General features: G+C 48.8%; 1 protein-coding gene across 11 annotated transcripts in view; it reads left to right on the top strand.

Annotated features, from left to right (window-relative positions):
* LOC121575398 (neurofascin) overlaps window positions 1–13,943 on the top strand; it is a 151,480-nt gene that overhangs the window by 41,208 nt on the left and 96,329 nt on the right. For 2 of the 11 annotated variants that reach the window (XM_041888475.2, XM_041888474.2), the window contains exon 1: window positions 13,081–13,388. The exons of the other annotated variants lie outside the window; for them this stretch is intronic. The gene's annotated coding sequence lies outside the window, so the exon portion shown is untranslated. Of the gene's footprint in view, window positions 1–13,080; window positions 13,389–13,943 lie in introns of those variants that run through there. 11 annotated transcript variants of the gene reach the window in all.

Here is a 13,943-nt window from a genome sequence, read left to right as displayed (position 1 = left end):
AAGAGGTAACATTTGAGCACTTTTATCTCTTGAATGTTTTGTCATTCAGGTCCAAAAAGTCACTTTCTGAGTACTTCTATAATGGTCAAATACGTATGGAAGATTTCATTCAAATCAAAAGTGGTGCTGTCAAAAAGTGATTGAACTTAAATGGATTTACCCAACACTGAATTCAGCAGCCTGATCACTAGAATTAGACTTCGATTTCGGACGTTTGAAAAGGTCCCCAGAACATTGATATACTCAAAAAATGACAAATGCCGCACTGGCGCCTCATGAGCTGCTTAGACCATACGCACTCAAATGCAAGTGAGAATACTTGATGATACTTGATGGAAACAGTGCATTGTCTTTAATTATTTTGTTTTAAGACCACCCCAAACCATAGCCCTAACCTTAACCACTGGGAATTAATGCCTAAACTGTTAACCTTTAATTTGTTTCTGTTAAAACCCTGTAACCACGCAGAATTAATGGGTCAAAATTAGATGTTCATTTATAATACGTCAAATTTCGAAGGGAAACTCTGAGATCTTGTTGGAATTCATTGTGTCACTGAGTCTAGGCAAAATGCCTCATGGTTTATGCTTATTTAAACCATCGATGTTGTGTAAATGTTTTGACAGTCAGTCATAGTCACAGTAGCCTTGAGCAGCTAGCTACACATGTACTGTGGAAATTGATTTTGGTGATTTTGTGGTTCAACCTTTCAAGCATCACCATTAGGAACCTATGTGTACTTGAATGCGTAGACACCCATTATGTCATCCTTTATAAGGGCTTGTAAAGTGTTATAAAGCTTGTATGTATGCCAATTCTGAGCGTGACTAGAACTCTTTTGTGGTTCACGTGTTCATCAGCATTCTTGTAATTATGGTTCAGTCCCCCTGTAGTGTTATCAGGCCACACACACACACACACACACACACACACACACACACACACACACACACACACACACACACACACACACACACACACACACACACACACACACACACACACACACACTTGGCGTATCTCCTAACCCTGTTGTTAGTTGCTAATGAAGCCCCTCTCTGGCCAGTTACTGGAAGAGAAACAATAGCTTCTGGGACATCCTGTTTGTCCCTCAGTGTTCCGCTCCAGGGGTCCACGGCGGGTTAAAAACCCTGTAATGCTGTTAGCTAGTGTTCCAATTTTTTGTTTTTCTCTTCCTCTCTGCTCTCTTTATCACTTGTTTTCCTTTATCATGTCTCTCTCTTTTCTTTCTCTTTCTCTCTGCACGAAAACAACAAGAGGCTCTCTATTTTCCTCTAAAACCCTGATGTTGGACTCGTCTCTCTCTCTCTCTCTCGCTCTCTCTCTCTCTCTCTCTCTCTCGCTCTCTGTCTCGCTCTCTCTCGCTCTCTCACTCTCTCGTCCCTCTGTTCTCCTCCGGCTCTCACCCTCCCTCGTTTTAGGCTACCCCCTCCCTCTGTTATTTTATTCCCTCTCTCTCTCTCTCTCTCTCTCTCTCTCTCTCTCTCTCTCTCTCTCTCTCTCTCTCTCTCTCTCTCTCTCTCTCTCGCTTTAAATATTTAAACAGCTCAATTAGCGTGGTACCTGATGCCAATGAGAGAAGGGGCCTTTTATGTTCGACCATCTGTGTGTGTGAGTGTATGTGTGTGTGCGCGTGCACGCCTTAGCTTCTTTGCTAGACTTTTACATACTGTACAACAAAACAAGCTTGGCCACTCGGACACTGGTGGTCAGTCCCTTTGCCCCCCATGTGTTTTCTTCTCTCTTCTCTGTATGCAAAGCCTTTACACAGAGCCCCCATTGACCACCCCAATAACCTCTGGCCTGGCTAACACAGGAGCCCACACTACAGACGTCAGAAGAGAAGGAATGTGATACATTCTCCTCCACCAGTAGAGAAAACCTACTGTGGCCTTTAGACAGACCCACAGAGAGAACACAACCAGCTGTGTGAATCTGTGTGTGTGTGCGTGTGCACGCGCCTGTGTGTGTGTTGGGCTACAGCACATTTTTCTTTGTTTCTTTCAAGGACTCCAATATACTACAGTACTTTTTTTCAAACATTTTAACCATGAATAACAATACACGCTCCTCTGTCAATATTACTATGACCTCCCAAGGGGTTTAAACGGTCCAGTGTGATTTATGAAGCTAATGGATGTCTAGACCTACAGTAATATAATGATAATGATAATGGATTGGATATACAGTGCATTTGGAAAGTATTCAGACCCCTTGACTTTTTCCACATTTTGTTACGTTACAGCCTTATTCTAAAATTGATTAAATAGTTTGTTTTCCACATCAATCTACACACAATACCCCATAATGACAAAGCAAAAACAGGTTTTTAGAAATGTTTCCAAATGTATTAAAAATAAAAATGGAAATATCACATTTACATACTGTTCCAGTCAAAAGTTTGGACACACCTACTCATTCAAGGGTTTTTCTTTATTTGTACTATTTTCTACATTGTAGAATAATAGTGAAGACATCAAAACTATGAAATAACACATATGGAATCATGTAGTAACCAAAAAAGTGTTAAACAATGTCAAGGCGTGCTGTAGGTGCAGTGGCGGAATCAAATGCAGGACGCAGACGGATAATCCAATAGACTTGTATTGAGCCGAAACACGGCAAACGGACAACACTTGCCCGAAGGCGAAATACGCACGAAGGCGAAATGGAAACAAACAGCGCACAAACAGGTGCGAAAACTCCAGCGCAGTGGAGAGAAGCTCAACCGAGCGAAAACACGTCTGACAACAAACAATAATACACAACACCTACACACACAACGGGAACTAAATAGGACACTAATGACACTAACTGAAAACAGGTGTGACAACACTCAGACAAAAGCAAACGAACATGAAACATACAACGGTGGCAGCTAGTACTCCGGAGACAACGAACGCCGAAGCCTGCCCGAACAAGGGAGAGAGGCAGCCTCGGCCGAAACCGTGACAGTACCCCCCCCTTGACGCGCGGCTCCAGACGTGCGCTGACTCCGGCCTCGGGGACGACCCGGAGGACGCGGAGCCGGACGCGTCGGGTGCCCACGATGGAATTCCGTCAGGAGAGACGGGTCCAAAATGTCTCCCCTCGGCACCCAGCACCGCTCCTCCGGACCGTACCCCTCCCACTCCACTAGATACTGGGAGACCCCCATCCGACGTCTCGAATCCAAGATGGACCTCACGGAGTACGCCGGTGCCCCTCGATGTCCAATGGGGGGCGGAGGAGTCTCCCTGATCTCACTGTCTTGGAGTGGGCCAGCTACCACCGGCCTGAGAAGGGACACATGGAACGAGGGGTTAATACTTTTATATTCAACAGGTAGCTGTAATTTATAACACACCTCGTTCAACCTTCCCAGGACTTTAAATGGCCCTACAAACCGCCGACCCAGTTTCCGACAGGGCAGGCGGAGGGGCAGGTTCCTGGTAGAGAGCCAGACTCGATCACCAGGTGCGTACACCGGTCCCTCACTGCGGTGGAGATCAGCGCTCGCCTTATGACGTCGGAGGGCCCGCTGCAGGTGGACGTGTGCAGCGTTCCATGTCTCGTCCGAGCGCCTCGCCCACTCATCCACCGCAGGAGCCTCGATCTGGCTCTGCTGCCAGGGGTGCCAGAACCGGCTGGTAACCTAACACACATTGGAAAGGGGTTAGGTTAGTGGAGGAATGGCGTAGGGAATTCTGGGCCATTTCGGCCCAGGGAACGTACCTTGCCCACTCCTCCGGCCGGTCCTGGCAGTATGTTCTAAGAAACCTGCCCACATCCTGGTTTACACGTTCCACCTGCCCATTACTCTCCGGGTGGTAACCCGAGGTGAGGCTCACCGAGACCCCCAACCGCTTCCATAAAGGCCCTCCAGACTCTGGAGGTAAATTGGGGACCCCGATCAGACACAATATCCTCGGGTACCCCGTAGTGCCGGAACACATGGGTGAATAGGGCTTCGGCAGTTTGCAGGGCGGTAGGAAAGCCCGGCATGGGGAGCAAACGACAGGCCTTAGAAAACCGGTCCACAACGACCAGTATAGTGGTATTCCCCTGTGAAGGAGGAAGGTCAGTAAGTAAATCCACCGAGAGGTGGGACCATGGTCGTTGTGGCATGGGCAGGGGTAGTAACTTACCCCTAGGCAGATGTCTAGGCGCCTTACACTGGGCGCACACCGAGCAGGAGGAAACATAAACCCTCACATCCCTTGCCAACGTGGGCCACCAGTACTTGGCACTAAGACAGTGCACTGTCCGGCCGATACCCGGATGTCCAGAGGAGGGTGACGTGTGAGCCCAATAGATCAATCGATCCCGAACCTCGAGCGGAACGTACTTCCGACCCTCCGGGCACTGTGGTGGACTAGGGTCGGTGCGTGAACGCCCGCTCGAGTTCAGCATCGACCTCCCACACTACCGGTGCCACCAGACACGACTCCGGCAGTATGGGGAGTGGGCTCCACGGACCTCTCCTCCGTGTCATACCGCCGAGACAGCGCATCTGCCTTACCATTCTGTGACCCAGGGATGTACGTGATCTTAAAAGTAAACCTGGTCAAGAACATATTCCATCTTGCCTGGCGAGGGTTCAGCCTCCTCGCCGCCCGGATGTACTCCAGGTTACGGTGGTCCGTCAAAATGAGGAAAGGGTGTTGAGCCCCCTCAAGCCAGTGCCTCCACACCTTTAGGGCCTGTACCACGGCTAACAGCTCCCTGTCCCCTACGTCATAGTTCCGCTCCGCCGGACTGAGCTTCTTAGAATAAAAAGCACAGGGGCGGAGTTTAGGTGGCGCGCCAGACCGTTGTGAAAGCACGGCTCCTAGACCGGCCTCTGACGCGTCCACCTCTACCTGGAACGGCAAAGAGGGATCCGGATGCGCCAGCACCGGGGCCGAGGTAAACAGGTCCTTCAGCCTCCCAAACGCCCTGTCCGCCTCGGCCGACCACTGCAGACGCATCGGACCCCCCTTCAAAAGAGACGTGATGGGAGCTGCCACCTGTCCAAAACCCCGGATAAACCTCCGGTAGTAATTCGCAAACCCCAAAAAACTGCTGCACCTCCTTCACAGTGGTTGGTGTTTGCCAATTACGCACGGCCGACACCCGGTCTACCTACATCTTCACCCCTGACGCAGACAACTGATACCCCAAAAAGGAGACAGACTCCTGGAAAAACAGACACTTCTCTGCCTTCACATACAGGTCGTGCTCCACCAGCCTCCGCAACACTCTACGCACCAGGGCCACATGCTCGACACGGGTAGGCGAGTACACGAGAATGTCATCAATGTACACAACCACCCCCCCCTGCCCCTGCATGTCCCTGAAGATCTCATCCACGAATGATTGGAAAACTGACGGAGCGTTCATCAACCCGTATGGCATGACCAGATACTCGTAATGGCCCGAGGTGGTACTAAAGGCTGTCTTCCATTCATCGCCCTCCCTGATGCGCACCAAGTTGTACGCGCTCCTGAGATCTAATTTAGTGAAGAAACGCGCCCCATGCAACGACTCAGTCATGGTCGCAATCAGCGGGAGTGGATAACTGTACTTCACCGTAATCTGATTGAGACCACGGTAATCGATGCACGGGCGCAAACCACCATCCTTTTTCTTCACAAAAAAGAAACTCGAGGACGCAGGGGAAGTGGAAGGCCGTATGTATCCTTGTCTCAGAGATTCGTCTATGTAAGTCTCCATAGCTTTCTTCTCCTCTTGAGACAGAGGATACACATGGCTCCGTGGGAGCGCAGCTCCTGCCTGGAGGTCTATCGCACAATCTCCCTGCCTATGGGGCGGCAACTGCGTCGCTCTCGCCTTACTAAATGCAATAGCCAAATCCCCATACTCAGGGGGAACGTGCAATGCGGGCACCTGGTTTGGACTCTCCACCGAGGTAGCCCCTACGGAAACGCCCAAACATCTACCCACACACTGAGCAGACCACTCCATCAGAGCCCTCTCCTGCCACGAAATGGATGGGTTATGGGTACTCAACCAGGGCATGCCCAGCACCACCGGATACGCAGGAGAGTCAATCAGGAATAGCTGAATCATCTCCTGATGACCCCCCTGCGCACACATCCTAAGTGGCGCCGTGACCTCCCTGATCAAGCCCGTACCCAACGGACGGCTATCTAGGGCATGAACGGGGAAGGGAACATCAACAGGAAGAAGGGGAATCCCTAACGCTAAACAAAACTTTTTATCAATAAAATTCCCAGCCGCGCCTGAATCTACCAGCGCCTTATGCTGGGAATGAGGTGCTACCTGTGGAAAACGCACAGGCATACAAAAATGTGCAACAGAGAGCTCTGGGTGAGTGGGGCGCCTACTCACCTGGAGGGAATCCCAGTGCGGGACCTGTCGTCCTCTCCCCAGGAGGCCATCCCCAGCACCTAGCCGCGGTGTGTCCTCCCCGACCACAGTTGGTGCAAGGGATGGACCCCCTAGTAAGCCGACCCCTCCTCTCTCTAGCGCCAGCGCCCCCGAGCTCCATGGGGCACGGCTCGGAAGCGCTGGAGGGTGAAATGGACGGACCCCCTCGGAACGCCCCGCGGGTAGCTAGCAGGTTATCCAGCCTGATGGACATGTCGACCAACTGGTCGAACGTGAGGCTGGTGTCCCTACAGGCCAGCTCCCGACGGACGCCTCTCGTAGACTACACCTGTAGTGATCGACGAGGGCCCGGTCATTCCACCCTGCATCTGCCGCTAGAGTACGGAATTCGAGGGCGAACTCCTGAGCACTCCTCCTCCCCTGCCGGAGGAAGACCAGACGCTCCCCGCCGCTTTCCCCTCGGGGATGAGTCAAACACCGCCTTGAAGCGGCGGGAGAACTCGTTGTAACGTTTTGGTGTCCGCGTCGATCCTCCTCCACTCCGCGTTGGCCCATTCCAACGCCTTCCCGGACAGGCAGGAGATCAGGGCGGACACGCTCTCATGTCCCGAGGGTGCCGGATGCACGGTGGTCAGGTACAGCTCCACCTGGAGAAGGAAACCCTGGCACCGGGCCGCGGTCCCCTCGTAAGCCCTCGGGAGCGAGAGTCGGACTCCTCGGGGTTCTGGTGCGGGACTAGGCTGACTGGCCGATGGTGCTGGCACGGAGGGTGGCGGTGGAGGCGTCCCCCAGCCTCGGATGGTGGTGATCACCTCCTGCAGTGCAGTCCCCATCTGCAGGATTTGGTCCCCTTGCTCCCGGACCCTGTCCTCCAGAGTCGCCTGGGCTGCTGCGGCTCCTGCTGATTCCATAGGTGGTGTATTATTCTGTCAAGGCGTGCTGTAGGTGCAGTGGCGGAATCAAATGCAGGACGCAGACGGATAATCCAATAGACTTGTATTGAGCCGAAACACGGCAAACGGACAACACTTGCCCGAAGGCGAAATACGCACGAAGGCGAAATGGAAACAAACAGCGCACAAACAGGTGCGAAAACTCCAGCGCAGTGGAGAGAAGCTCAACCGAGCGAAAACACGTCTGACAACAAACAATAATACACAACACCTGACACACACAACGGGAACTAAATAGGACACTAATGACACTAACTGAAAACAGGTGTGACAACACTCAGACAAAAGCAAACGAACATGAAACATACAACGGTGGCAGCTAGTACTCCGGAGACAACGAACGCCGAAGCCTGCCCGAACAAGGGAGAGAGGTAGCCTCGGCCGAAACCGTGACAAACAAATCAAAATATATTTGAGATTTGAGATTCTTCAAAGTAGCCGCCCTTTGCCTTGATGACAGCTTTGCATTCTCTCAACCAGCTTCATGAGGTAGTCACCTGGAATGCTTTTCCAACAGTCTTGACGGAGTTCCCACACTTGCTGAGCACTTGTTGTCTGCTTTTCCTTCACTCTACGGTCCAACTCATCCCAAACCATCTCAATTTGGGTTGAGGTCGTGTGATTGTGGAGGCCAGGCCATCTGATGCAGCACTCAATCACTCTCCTTCTTGGTCAAATAGCCCTTACACAGCCTGGAGGTGTGTTTTGGGTCATTGTCCTGTTGAAAAACGAATGATAGTCCCATTAAGCGCAAACCAGATGCGATGGCGTATCACTGCAGAATGCTGTGGTAGACATGCTGGTTAAGTGTCCCTTGAATTCTAAATAAATCACCGACAGTGTCACCAGCAAAGCACCATCACACCTCCTCCTCCATGCTTCATGGTGGGAACCACACATGCAGAGATCATCCGTTCACCTACTCTGCGTCACACAAAGGCAAATTTGGACTCATCAGACCAAAAGACAGATTTCCACCGGTCTAATGTCCATTGTTCATGTTTCTTGGTCCAAGCAAGTCTCTTGTTATTATTGGTGTCCTTTAGTAGTGGTTTCTTTGCAGCAATTCGACCATGAAGGCATGATTCACGTAGTCTCCTCTGAACAGTTGATGTTGAGATGTGTCTGTTACTTGAACTCTGTGAAGCATTTATTTGGGCTGCAATCTGAGGTGCAGTTAATTGACGATTTCTGAGGTTGGTAACTCTAATGAACTTTTCCTCTGCAGCAGAGGTAACTCTGGGTCTTCCTTTCCTGTGGCGGTCCCCATGAGAGCTAGTTTCATCGTAGCGCTTGATGGTTTTTGCGACTGCACTTGAAGAAACTTTCAAAGTTCTTGAAATGTTCCATATTGACTGACCTTCATGTCTTAAAGTAATGATGGACTGTCATTTCACTTTGCTATTTGAGCTGCTATACTTGGTCTTTTACCAAATAGGGCTATCTTCTGTATACCAATCCTATCTTGTCACAACACAACTGATTGTCTCAAACGCATTAAGAATGAAACAAATTCCACAAATTAACTTTTAACAAGGCACACCTGTTAATTGAAATGCATTTCAGGTGACTACCTCATGAAGTTGGTTGAGAGAATGCCAAGAGTGTGCAAAGCTGTCATCAAGGCAAAGGGTTGCTACTTTGAAGAATCTCAAATATAAAATATATTTTGATTTGTTTAGCACTTTCTTGGTTACTACATGATTGCATATGTGTTATTTCATAGTTTTGATGTCTTCACTATTATTCTACAATTTAGAAAATAGTACAAATAAAGAAAAACCCTTGAATGAGTAGGTGTGTCCAAACTTTTGACTGGTACTGTAAGTATTCAGATCTTTTACTCAGTACTTTGTTAAAGCACCTTTGGTAGCGATTACTTCTTGGGTATGACGCTTCAAGCTTGGCACACCTGTATCCCGTTCTTCTCTGCAGATCCTCTCAAGCTCTGTCAGGTTGGATGGGGAGTGTCACTGCACAGCTATTTTCAGGTCTCTCCAGAGATGTTCGATCGGGTTCAAGTCCGGGCTCTGGCTGGGCCACTCAAGGACATTCAGAGACTTCTCCCGAAGCCACTCATGCATTGTCTTGGCTTAGGGTCGTTGTCCTGTTGGAAGGTGAACCTTCGCCCCAGTCTGAGGTCCTGAGTGCTCTGGAGCAGGTTTTCATCAAGGATCTCTGTACTTTGCTCCGTTCATCTTTCCCTCGATCCTGACTAGTCTCCCAGTCCCTGCCGCTGAAAAACATCCCCACAACATGATGCTGCCACCACCATGCTTCACTGTAGGGATGGTGCCAGGTTTCCTCCAGACGTGATGCTTGGCATTCAGGCCAAAGAGTTCAATCTTGGCTACATCAGACCAGATAATCTTTTTTTCTCATGTTCTGAGAGTCCTTTAGGTGCCTTTTGGAAAACTCCAAGCGGGCTGTCATGTGCCTTTTACTGAGGAGTGGCTTCCATCTGGCCACTCTACCATAAATTCCTGATTGGTGGAATTCGGCAGAGATGGTTTTCCTTCTGGTGGGTTCTCCCATCTCCACAGAGGAACTTGAGCTCTGTCAGAGTGACCATTGGGTTCTTGGTCACCTCCCTGACCAAGGCCCTTCTCCCCCGATTGCTCAGTTTGGCCTGGCGGCCAGCTCTATGATGAGTCTTGGTGGTTCCAAACTTCTTCCATTTAAGAATGATGGAGGCCACTGTGTTCTTGGGGACCTTCCCCAGATCTGTGCCTCGACACAATCCTGTCTCGGAGCTCTACGGACAATTCCTTCGACCTCATTGCTTGGTTTTTAAGCTGACATGCACTGTCAACTGTGGAACCTTATATAGACAGGTGTGTGCCTTTCCAAATCATGCCCAATCAATTGAATTTACCACAGGTGGAGTCCAATCAAGTTGTAGAAACATCTCAAGAATGATCAATGGAAACAGAATGCACCTGAGTCTTATAGCAAGGTGTCTGAATACTTATGTAAATAAGGTATTTCTGAATATTTCATATATATTTGCAAAAATTTCAAAAAATCTGTTTTCACTTTGTCATTATGGGGTATTCTGTGTAGATTGATGAGGAAACATTTAATTTAATCCATTTTAGAATAAGGCTGTAACTTAACAAAATGTGGAAAAAGGGAAGGGATCTGACTAATTTCCGAATGCACTGTAACTTTCCCAGGTGTTCAAAGCTCTTTACATTACTCCCATTGACTGTGTTAATGAGTAGTGAGAACTAGCAGACAGAGATTGCTTCGGCCCTCTAGGCAGGACTGGAGTTGTATGTATACCACTGCTGTCCATTCACTGTTGGTTGTTGACCTAGAGAGAGATAGAGAGAGACTAGGGCACTGGGACTTGCAGAGTGAACCTTTAATAACCTTTCTGTTCTATTAGCCAGATAAATCATGAGTTTGTTCTATATATCTCACCTTTTATTTGGCCCCTGAAACAAACAAAACCTGAGTCATCAGACAGGGTCAGAGTGGGAAAGCAAAAAGCATTCTTCTGCCCCAGATCATCATTATAATCATGAGATGCTCTGATCTGTTCATCTGAATATATATTTATTTTTACATTCAAATAAGGATAATAATGAGTCACCTTGGTCCACTTTCAGAGGCCTGCAAATGTTGTGTGCATGTTTGTGTGTGTGTGTGTCTGTGTGTGTCTGTTTGTGCTGACTTGTCTTTGTTGATTAAAGGGAATTGTAGTATAAATCGCCCAGGGTGAATGGACCCATACAGGGTTCAGTAACCGGAAGATATGCCAGATTTCATGGGATGGGGTAACGTGTGTGTGTATGTGTGTGATAAAGGGGTCGACCACAAAGTTAATTAACACTTGGTCCCTGGCATAAAGTGAGCTCAGTTATTTTAGATCTGTCATCCTTTATACGTCTCTCTCTCTCTCGCTCTCTCTCTCTCCCCCCCATATCTCTTCTTTCTGGGATAAATCCTTCATTATGTGTCCATCTTTCTCACACTCATAGTTAGAGAGAGACACTAATATCATAGACTACTACTACTGTCTAATTTTACCACTCTAGCTACAGCATGAATCAGCTACTAACATAACTTCTTAAACTCTGTTGTTGATAGACACAAACTCTTGGAGGAAGATGGACATTCCAAAAAAGTGGTTGTGATAACAACAAACAACCAATGCATTTTTTCATCAAAGCTGTTCAAAGTACGCTCAAGTCTCCCATAGTTCTGTATTATCAGCCACTGTCGCCATTTTCTGGAGTGCGTTGTGAGTGCTTTTGTCTCTTCTTGTGTGTGTTTCTGGGTGCAGCAACAGCATCAGTCAGTCAAGAGAAAGTGTGTTTGTGTATCTGTGTCCGTGCACGTGTGTAAGTGTGTCTCTGTTTGTGCGTATCTCTAAGTATGTGTGTGAGGGGGGTTGTGGTTGGGGGTGAGCTGTTGTTATTGTGGTTGGGGGTGAGCTGTTGTTAGGGTTAGCGACTTAGCGGATGGTTTAATCATATGCAAGGAGAGTCATTAGCATGTTACTGGTGGGGAGGGGGTTATTGATTGGCTGGGTGAGGGTGTTCCGGAGTGGTTGATTGGGTGATTGGGTGAGGATGGGCTGAGCAAGCGGTAGACAGACGGGAGGTGAGATGCCGGCCGAGGTGAGGAGGTCAAACCCAGACGCCTCCCCCCCAATCTCCTTCACCCTCCAGTCTGATTAAAAAAGACACTATTGCTTTCTTTAAAACCCACCCCACCCCACCCTGTCCCCCTCTCCCCACTCCCTGTCCCCCTCTCCTCTAGCTGCTCCTCTGTGACCCCCAGCCTACTCAAGACGCTGTTGGGGATATTTAACATATCCCTGAGGCCTCTCTATGACCCCCACCCCCCCTCGCTCAATACATACCCAAACACACACACAACCACACCCACACACACACAAACACACACACACACAAACACACGCACACACACACACACCCTCACTCCCTCTACACACACATTCTTCACCCTGACTTCCCCCTCTCCACACGCATGCACACAGGACCACGCACGTGTACACACACTCTCTCCTGACAAACATACACCACACACTCCCTCTATCTCTGGCCTGCCTGACCCCACCTCCAGCCATGGCAGGATCGACCATAATAACGCTGTAATCCTCCCCAGCTGAGGGTCTACCTCGGTGGGCTACATCCCCAGCTACGTCTGGGAGGATGGAGCAGTACGCATGGACGAGCCTGGGTGTGTGTGTGTGTGTGTGTGTTTGTTCGTGATGTGTGTGTTCATGCATGATTGACTGTGTCTTATATGTATGAGTGTGCTCTGCATGTGTGTTCACGCATGGATGATGTGTGTGTTTGCGCTTCTATGTCTTCATCTATGTACGTGTGTGTGCTTGAGCGCGCTTGTGTGTAGATGCATTTGTGTGTCTTTGACTGGTTTTGGCTGTGTGTGTGTGATAGTGCATCCGCGTGTATGAGTTTGTGTCTATGTGTGTGTGTGTGTGTGTGTGTGTGTGTGTGTTTGTCTGTCTCTCTCTATGTGTGTGTGAGTGTGTGTGTGAACGAGTGTCCATGTGTGTGTTTCCGAGCAAGTGGGGGGAGGGTGTATGCTCTGGGGCTAATTAATTATTCATGAGGTGGGCAGGGAGAAGGCAAGGGGGCGGCGGCAGATGGAGGATCTGTGTTTGTGAGCGTGTGTGTGTGGATGTGGAACGAACCAGAGCGAGGAGGACAGAGACAGAGACAGACAGACAGAGAGAGAGAGAGAGAGAGAGAGAGAGAGAGAGAGAGAGAGAGAGAGAGAGAGAGAGAGAGAGAGAGAGAGAGAGAGAAAATAAAGTGTGAAAGAGAGAGGTGAGAGGAGGCATCAGTCCTTCTGTAGCGTTATCAAATCAACTTGCCCTGTGTTCTGTTTCTTCCTGTGTGTGTGACTGGATCTGGAGGACAATCTGTCAGTCAGTTTTATTTCCTGGATCTGGATGTACCAGGGGGACTTTTCGTGACACAACACTGAGCCCAGAGGACCAGAGTAGGACTTCCTGTGATGGGGAAGCAGTATTCTCTAGGGAAGCATAATTTCACCTGGTCAAGAACCCTCCACTGAGAGGTAATCTGTCTCTCTTTAGAGAAGTGTGTTTGTGTGTGTTTGTGTTTGTATGTGTGTGTGTGTGTGTGTGTGGTGCGCTGTCTGTGCGTGGAGGAAAGAGGCTTTTGTTAGAGTGCTCCACTCTGTCTGTTTCAAAGACAGACATAGGGATGGTAATTGTGTGTGTGTGCTCTCATTTGTAGAGCGAGCGTTTGCCGCTGTGTGTGTGTTTGCATATGGACGTTTAATTCATATTTAGATCTCGTGGCTACGCATGTTCACTCTACCGTGCTTTGGCGGGGAAAAAACGCTTTTATAACAAATATGTTTTATTTATATTCAAAACTTACAATCCTCTTTTGAGGAATGTTAACAATGTTTACTTGTCATACATGGCTCCATTTGTCTTGTGGTGTTTGTCTATTTTTACAAATCAGAATGTAGCCTAATCAATCATCAAATCATTGAAGTAGTTAGTTTGTGTATCTAATTAGTTATCAGATTTGTCTGGTGCACCATTGTTAGAAGGACATTCTACTGTATTCTAAGCTTTGTGAGGTAGAAAGGACATTTATC

This window comes from Coregonus clupeaformis, chromosome 10, assembly GCF_020615455.1.
Source record: "Coregonus clupeaformis isolate EN_2021a chromosome 10, ASM2061545v1, whole genome shotgun sequence".
NCBI classification, from domain to species: Eukaryota; Metazoa; Chordata; class Actinopteri; order Salmoniformes; family Salmonidae; genus Coregonus; species Coregonus clupeaformis.
Note: the sequence above shows the minus strand (reverse complement) of the source record. Positions and strands in the feature narration are given on the sequence as shown.